At 44.0% G+C, this 8,815-nt stretch overlaps 2 pseudogenes; one reads left to right on the forward strand and one right to left on the reverse strand.

Moving 5' to 3' along the window:
• Window positions 1-3,331: 3,331 nt before the first annotated feature.
• LOC134937109 (5S ribosomal RNA) lies at window positions 3,332-3,451 on the reverse strand (annotated as a pseudogene).
• A 22-nt stretch (window positions 3,452-3,473) lies between these two features.
• Window positions 3,474-3,593, forward strand: LOC134941704 (5S ribosomal RNA; annotated as a pseudogene).
• The last annotated feature ends 5,222 nt before the right edge of the window (window positions 3,594-8,815 follow it).

Below are 8,815 nucleotides of genomic sequence, written 5' to 3' on the forward strand. Positions count from 1 at the left end.
CTATAGTAGTATGTATAAAGAAGAAAGAAAAAAAAAACAACCACGGGTAGGTGGTATACAATTATGGATGGACTGCCGAGTGCCGACACAGAGGTAGCTACAGCCGTGGACTAACGTACTGTGTCTGCTGATAATATAGACTGGATGATAATGAGATGAAATCAATATATATGTATATATAATATCACTAGTACTGCAGCCGGACAGGTATATATTATATATTTATTATGTAATGACTGATGACGGACCTGCTGGACACTGTCAGCTCAGCAGCACCGCAGACTGCTACAGTAAGCTACTATAGTAGTATGTATAAAGAAGAAAGAAAAAAAAAACAACCACGGGTAGGTGGTATACAATTATGGATGGACTGCCGAGTGCCGACACAGAGGTAGCTACAGCCGTGGACTAACGTACTGTGTCTGCTGATAATATAGACTGGATGATAATGAGATGAAATCAATATATATGTATATATAATATCACTAGTACTGCAGCCGGACAGGTATATATTATATATTTATTATGTAATGACTGATGACGGACCTGCTGGACACTGTCAGCTCAGCAGCACCGCAGACTGCTACAGTAAGCTACTATAGTAGTATGTATAAAGAAGAAAGAAAAAAAAAACAACCACGGGTAGGTGGTATACAATTATGGATGGACTGCCGAGTGCCGACACAGAGGTAGCTACAGCCGTGGACTAACGTACTGTGTCTGCTGATAATATAGACTGGATGATAATGAGATGAAATCAATATATATGTATATATAATATCACTAGTACTGCAGCCGGACAGGTATATATTATATATTTATTATGTAATGACTGATGACGGACCTGCTGGACACTGTCAGCTCAGCAGCACCGCAGACTGCTACAGTAAGCTACTATAGTAGTATGTATAAAGAAGAAAGAAAAAAAAAACAACCACGGGTAGGTGGTATACAATTATGGATGGACTGCCGAGTGCCGACACAGAGGTAGCTACAGCCGTGGACTAACGTACTGTGTCTGCTGATAATATAGACTGGATGATAATGAGATGAAATCAATATATATGTATATATAATATCACTAGTACTGCAGCCGGACAGGTATATATTATATATTTATTATGTAATGACTGATGACGGACCTGCTGGACACTGTCAGCTCAGCAGCACCGCAGACTGCTACAGTAAGCTACTATAGTAGTATGTATAAAGAAGAATGAAAAAAAGAAAAAAACACGGGTAGGTGCTAGGTGGTATACAATATTATATATATATTATATACAATTATATATATATATATAATATATATTAAACTCATAAACTGGTGGTGATTATTAAACTGGTGGTCAGGTCACTGGTCACACTATCAGCAACTTGCAAGTAGTACTCCTGAGTCCTAAGCAGACAATCACAATATATATTATACTGGTGGTCAGTGTGGTCACAAACAATGGCAGTGTGGCTGGCACTCTGGCAGCAAAAGTGTGCACTGTACGTTATATGTACTCCTGAGTCCTGAGTCCTGCTCTCAGACTCTAACTGCTCCCCACTGTCAGTGTCTCCCCCACAAGTCAGATAATACAGTCACACTATCTCTCTCTATCACTTCAGCAAGTACTAGTAGTAGTAGTACTCCTCCTAATGCTCCCCAAATTACTACTGTGTCTCTCTCTGTCTCACTCTCTTCTCGAATCTCTATAAACGGAGAGGACGCCAGCCACGTCCTCTCCCTATGAATCTCAATGCACGTGTGAAAAATGGCGGCGACGCGCGGCTCCTTATATAGAATCCGAGTCTCGCGATAGAATCCGAGCCTCGCGAGAATCCGACAGCGTGATGATGACGTTCGGGCGCGCTCGGGTTAACCGAGCAAGGCGGGAAGATCCGAGTCGCTCGGACCAGTGTAAAAAAAACTGAAGTTTGGGCGGGTTCGGATTCCGAGGAATCGAACCCGCTCATCTCTAGTATATGGTCCCTCAACAAACCAAATGCAGCCTCAAGAGGCTGGGCTAATTGAGGAAAGTGGCAGTTTGGAAAAGACTGTTATCAAATGTAAAAAAAGTGGCCATTGCAGTGCCAATAAGGGAGGGCTGTAGCTGTTGAGCCAACTGCCATTCCAGAGACAGAAGGCTGTGCAATGAATACTGACAGCCTAAATGCATCACAAGTAATTTTGTAGTGCCAGTAGAATACCAGCAACTGCCGCTTCAGCCCCCAAACCTTGCAAGAGGAGGCACTCATGCAAACTGCAGATACTGCAGAATCTCCGGCAGAGAAACCTGTGCCAGCAATGAAAAAACAAGCGCCTAATGCATGGACAGCTCCCTTCCACTGGGAATGCACCACAAACAGCAGAAGGAACACCCCCAGCCATGAGGAGCAGTAAACCACTGACATGGGGCTTAACAGTTACTCTTTCAAATAAATTAGGGACATGTTGTGTGCAACCGTCTCTGTAAGCAGCAGGTGCCACACTACAATTACTAAAGGCAATTTCTAATTTACCCGATGGCCAGGTAGGAGAATCAGGTATAGCAAAAGTTTAAAAATCTCAAATCCCCGATCCTGATTAGGGGTTATTCAGACCTGATCATAGATGTGCTAAAAATAGCACATATATGATCAGTTTATGACATGCGGGGGGACGCACAGCACAGGACTAGTCCACCCGGCATGTCAGGCCCTGCCCCCCCCTGCAAAGGTGTTAAAGCATCGCACAGCGGCAATGCTTTTGCACCTGCCAAGTAGCTCCCTACTTGCTCAGACTAGCGTTACAGACTGTGATCGATGTCCTTGCAGCGATCGGGTTTGAATTAGGCCCTAAAAACTATCGGGATTGGCAAATTGGAAATTTATAAAATGAAGAATTTTGCAAATCCCCAGACAGATTACAGATGATTGATGGGAAAAGAGATACCAAATACAGAGAAATGGAGAGAAAGTAGACTCTTGTTTGGGAGCACTCAACCTCAGATGGACTAAAGTATATCAATGTCTTATACTGATAAAATCATGTTTTTAATAGTTTCCTAATAAAATATGTAGAATTATCGGAGTTCAATTGGTATGTGATTCAAGGCTATTAAGCAAAAATATTTATATAGATTAGAGTAGATATTTAGCGAAAAATGCTATAATATAATATAAACCGGAAAATCTTTTTATGGCCAAGAGGATGTCACCTTTTAGTCTCAGTAATGTCCGTCATAAAGAGTATATGACCATCATTCATACTGCAGAAATCCCTTAGGAAAATTTAGTTGCAGAAAATTAAATCATAGGTCATATGGATCCGAGTACCTATCTGTGACATATATTTTGGCAGCAATATTTATTGCAGTACCAGGATGTTCCAAGGTGGTCTCCCATCCAAGTACTAGTCCGGCCCTCCACTGCTTGGCTTCCAAGATCGGAAGAGATTGGGCATCTCCAGTGGGGTATGTCCACAATTTTTATGCATTTTTATGCATAAAAATTGCGGACATACCCCACTGGAGATGCCCAATCTCTTCCGATCTTGGAAGCCAAGCAGTGGAGGGCCAGACTAGTACTTGGATGGGAGACCACCTCGGAACATCCTGGTACAGCAATAAATATTGCTGCCAAAATATGTCACAGATAGGTACTCGGATCCATTTGACCTATGATTTAATTTTCTGCAACTAAATTTCCCTAAGGGATTTCTGCAGTATGAATGATGGTCATATACTCTTTATGACGGACATTACTGAGACTAAAAGGTGACATCCTCTTGGCCATCAAAAGATTTTCCGGCTTATATTATATTATATTATATTATAGCATTTTTCGCTAAATATCTACTCTAATCTATATAAATATTTTTGCTTAATAGCCTTGAATCACATACCAATTGAACTCTGATAATTCTACATATTTTATTAGGAAACTATTAAAAACATGATTTTATCAGTATAAGACATTGATATACTTTAGTCCATCTGAGGTTGAGTGCTCCCAAGCAAGAGTCTACTTTCTCTCCATTTCTCTGTATTTGGTATCTCTTTTCTGATACTTTTTTGACTCATGGGAGCACCACTGAATGGTAACAAAATTGAGTGCACCTGAAAAAGACACAGTATCTTGTCATATGTACAGTTACCTTAATCCGAAGTAATTCTGAAATAGAAATTTCAGTTTCTCAGAGGACATTATCCAGATTTCTATTCATACAAAAACCATTAATAGACCGGTGCGGTTCCCACAAACCCCTCTCTCGAAGATGATTGATGGGCGCAGATTGCTGTGCTGCTGGATCAGGGAATTGAGGAAATGGGTCCCTGATGATATGGTGGCCCTTAGCTAACATGCCAGCTATCAGTGCCCACACAAGACATCATATCCCACTGCATCATGGAAACGGGAAGCAGGGTATGATATCTTGTGTGGGCACTTTGTCTTAGGCTCCGGATCCCGCCGGCACACATGGTGTGGTGAGGGGATTTAATGATGAGTGTCTGTTATGTTTTTTTATCCTGATGACGATGGATTAAACCATTGAAACACTGAATATACTTGTCTGCTGTTTATTACTGAAGTGCCGCCGACTGTGTATGATACTGTATGATTCTTGACCTCTCTGCTGCTTTTGACACTGTGGACCACCCTTTCCTCATGACTTCCTTCCCCCTCCCCTACTTCCACTAACTATAAGTGTACCCCAAGGTTCTGTTCTTGGTCCTCTTTTTCTCTCTCTATACCTCCTCTTTAGGTGAACTCATTCGTTCTTTTGACTTCCAATTTCATCTCTATGCTAATGATGCTAAAATCTTCCTTTCCTCCCTGTCATCTTCCCTGCTCTACTCTTCTCTTTTGTATCTCCAACTGTCTTTCTGCTATCTCTTCTTGGATGTCCCAGCGCTTTCTTAAACTTAACATGGCTAAGACTGAGCTGATCATCTTCCCGCCCTCCTGCACAACCTCACATCCCACAATTTCATTATTTATTGATGGCACAACTATCTCCTCTAGCCCCCAAGTATGCTGTCTTGGAGTAATCCGTGTCTCCTCCCTCTCCTTCAAACCACACATTCAGCACCTCTCACAAACCTGCCGTTTTCATGTAAAAAATAATTTCCAGGATATGACTCTTTCTCACCAAGGATGCTACTAAGACTCTTATCCACTCACTGGTCATCTGTATACTAGACTACTGTAATCTCCTTCTGATTGGAATCCCTTACCAATACCCCTCTCCACTCCAATATATCCTCAATGCTGCAGCCCAGCTAATCTACCTCACCAAATGTACTACATCCTCCTCCCCTCTCCTATAAGCACTTCACTGGCTTCCCTTTCAGAATCCAATTAAAGCTTCTCAAACTCACTTACAAAGCCCTCACCCACTTCTCTCCCAATCTGACTGTATCTCTCTTTACGCTCCCACCCATCTTCTTCACTCTGCTAATGCACGCTGCCTCTCCTGCCCACTGATTATTTCCTCCCACTTCTACCTCCAAGATTTTTCACATGCTGCTCCCGTTCTCTGGAATTCTCTACCTCTCTCCCTCAGACTCTACCTTTTTACAAAATTTCAAACGGGCTCTCAAGATACACTTCTTCACCAAACCCAGCCAAATCTCATCCTAACCCTCTGTTCCATGCTCTCTGTCTACCCAATCTGTGTCACCCCTGTCTGCCCCTTCCCTTTAGAATGTAAGCTCTCACAAGTAGGGCACTCTTTCCTCATGTGCTTATCCTTTTCTTACTTTAATTATCTTTGACTGCACCAAACCCTGCAGCTTTTTGCCACCCTGATACCTACAGTATTTCAGTGTCATCTGCTGATGTAGCTATGTTTAACCTGTACTTGTCCTATATTGTCTTCATCTGTAAGTCACTGTTTTCCTACTTTGGTTATTTGTTTATGTACTCTGTAATTCACATATATGTAAAGTGAATGTGCATGTAAAAAGTTTAGTCAAAGTATATGCTCACCCATATTAAATGGCCTGGGATATAAAGCAGCTATTGCATTCAGAACTGTACTATAGCTAGATAGTTTGGCACACTTGTGGAGAAAAGCATTGGCGAACACACACACACACGCACACACACACACACACACACACACACACCTCCAATCTTTTATCTGTAAATGCTGATTTACTTACAGGACTAAAAGCAATAATTAAAAACACACTCTATACACTTTAAAATCGAGCCGCCTTGGCCGCTGTATTTTAATCCTTACACTACGTACTTTTTACACAGTTAGCGTACAAAGGGCCATACCCCATACGCACTTTGCGTACTCACGCTGCGTTGGACGTATAGAGTACACGCAGTGCATACACACACACACACAGACACGCTGGGGTAAATTTACTAAGATTCGTGTTTTCCCGTTTGAGGTCAAAGTTCAATCACGAATGACATCGAAAGTGTAAATATGCAACTTTTTGAATTGATTACGACTAATTTACTAAGCTGCCGTATTCTGCATTTTCGGGTTTTCCGATATCGATGTCATTCGTTTTTTTAGGCAGTGTTTTACGTGAGTGACTTGTAAAACACTGCCGACTTTAATACAATGAATCTCGGCCGGATCTGAGAGATCCGTGCTGGGCTTCATTGTGCACTTTGTTAAACAAAAAAATAAAGTTTAAATGTAAAAAAAAAATTGCGTGGGGTCCCCCCTCCTAAGGCAAACCAGCCTCGGGCTCTTTGAGCCGATCCTGGTTGCAGAAATATGGGAAAAAAATGGACAGGGGTTCCCCCATATTTAAGCAACCAGCATCGGGCTCTGCGCCTGGTCCTGGTTCCAAAAATACGGGGGACAAAAAGAGTAGGGGTCCCCCGTATTTTTGAAACCAGCACCGGGCTCCACTAGCTGGACAGATAATGCCACAGCCGGGGGTCACTTTTATACAGTGCCTTGCGGCCGTGGCATCAAATATCCAACTAGTCACCCCTGGCCGGGGTACCCTGGGGGAGTGGGGACCCCTTCAATCAAGGGGTCCCCCCCCCAGCCACCCAAGGGCCAGGGGTGAAGCCCGAGGCTGTCCCCCCCATCCAATAGGCTGCGGATGGGGGGCTGATAGCCTTTGTGAAAAGTGATTGATATTGTTTTTAGTAGCAGTACTACAAGGCCCAGCAAGCCTCCCCCGCAAGCTGGTACTTGGAGAACCACAAGTACCAGCATGCGGCGGGAAAACGGGCCCGCTGGTACCTGTAGTACTACTACTAAAAAAATACCCCAATAAAGACATTACACACACACACCTTGAAAGTATAACTTTAATACATCCATCCACACCTCCATATACACATACTTACCTTATGTTCCCACGCAGGTCGGTCCTCTTCTCCAGTAGAATCCATGGTGTACCTGTTGAAAAAATTATACTCACATAATCCAGTGTTTTCGGCTCCTCGGTAACTCCTTTTGTAATCCACGTACTTGAAAAAATAAAAAAACGGATACCCGACCACGAACTGAAAGGGGACCCATGTTTTCACATGGGCCCCCTTTCCCCGAATGCCAGAAACCCACTCTGACTGATGTCTAAGTGGGTTTCTTCAGCCAATCAGGGAGCGCCACGTTGTGGCACCCTCCTGATCGGCTGTGTGCTCCTGTACTGTCTGACAGGCGGCACACGGCAGTGTTACAATGTAGCGCCTATGCGCTCCATTGTAACCAATGGTGGGAACTTTCAGGTCAGCGGTTGACCGAAAGTGACCTCACCGCTGACCTGAAAGTTCCCACCATTGGTTACAATGGAGCGCATAGGCGCTACATTGTAACACTGCCGTGTGCCGCCTGTCAGACAGTACAGGAGCACACAGCCGATCAGGAGGGTGCTACAACGTGGCGCTCCCTGATTGGCTGAAGAAACCCACTTAGACATCAGTCAGAGTGGGTTTCTGGCATTCGGGGAAAGGGGGCCCATGTGAAAACATGGGTCCCCTTTCAGTTCGTGGTCGGGTATCCGTTTTTTTATTTTTTCAAGTACGTGGATTACAAAAGGATTTACAGAGGAGCCGAAAACACTGGATTATGTGAGTATAATTTTTTCTACAGGTACACCATGGATTCTACTGGAGAAGAGGACCGACCTGCGTGGGAACATAAGGTAAGTACTGTATGTGTATATGGAGGTGTGGATGGATGTATTAAAGTTATACTTTCAAGGTGTGTGTGTAATGTCTTTATTGGGGTATTTTTTTAGTAGTAGTACTACAGGTACCAGCGGGCCCATTTTTCCGCCACATGCTGGTACTTGTGGTTCTCCAAGTACCAGCTTGCGGGGGAGGCTTGCTGGGCCTTGTAGTACTGCTACTAAAAACAATATCAATCACTTTTCACAAAGGCTATCAGCCCCCCATCCGCAGCCTATTGGATGGGGGGGACAGCCTCGGGCTTCACCCCTGGCCCTTGGGTGGCTGGGGGGGACCCCTTGATTGAAGGGGTCCCCACTCCCCCAGGGTACCCCGGCCAGGGGTGACTAGTTGGATATTTGATGCCACGGCCGCAAGGCACTGTATAAAAGTGACCCCCGGCTGTGGCATTATCTGTCCAGCTAGTGGAGCCCGGTGCTGGTTTCAAAAATACGGGGGACCCCTACTCTTTTTGTCCCCCGTATTTTTGGAACCAGGACCAGGCGCAGAGCCCGATGCTGGTTGCTTAAATATGGGGGAACCCCTGTCCATTTTTTCCCCATATTTCTGCAACCAGGATCGGCTCAAAGAGCCCGAGGCTGGTTTGTCTTAGGAGGGGGGACCCCACGCAATTTTTTTTCTGAAAATTTAGAACATTTCCCCCCCCTTCCCACTGAAAAACATGCACGGATCTCAT

This window comes from Pseudophryne corroboree, chromosome 1, assembly GCF_028390025.1.
Source record: "Pseudophryne corroboree isolate aPseCor3 chromosome 1, aPseCor3.hap2, whole genome shotgun sequence".
NCBI classification, from domain to species: Eukaryota; Metazoa; Chordata; class Amphibia; order Anura; family Myobatrachidae; genus Pseudophryne; species Pseudophryne corroboree.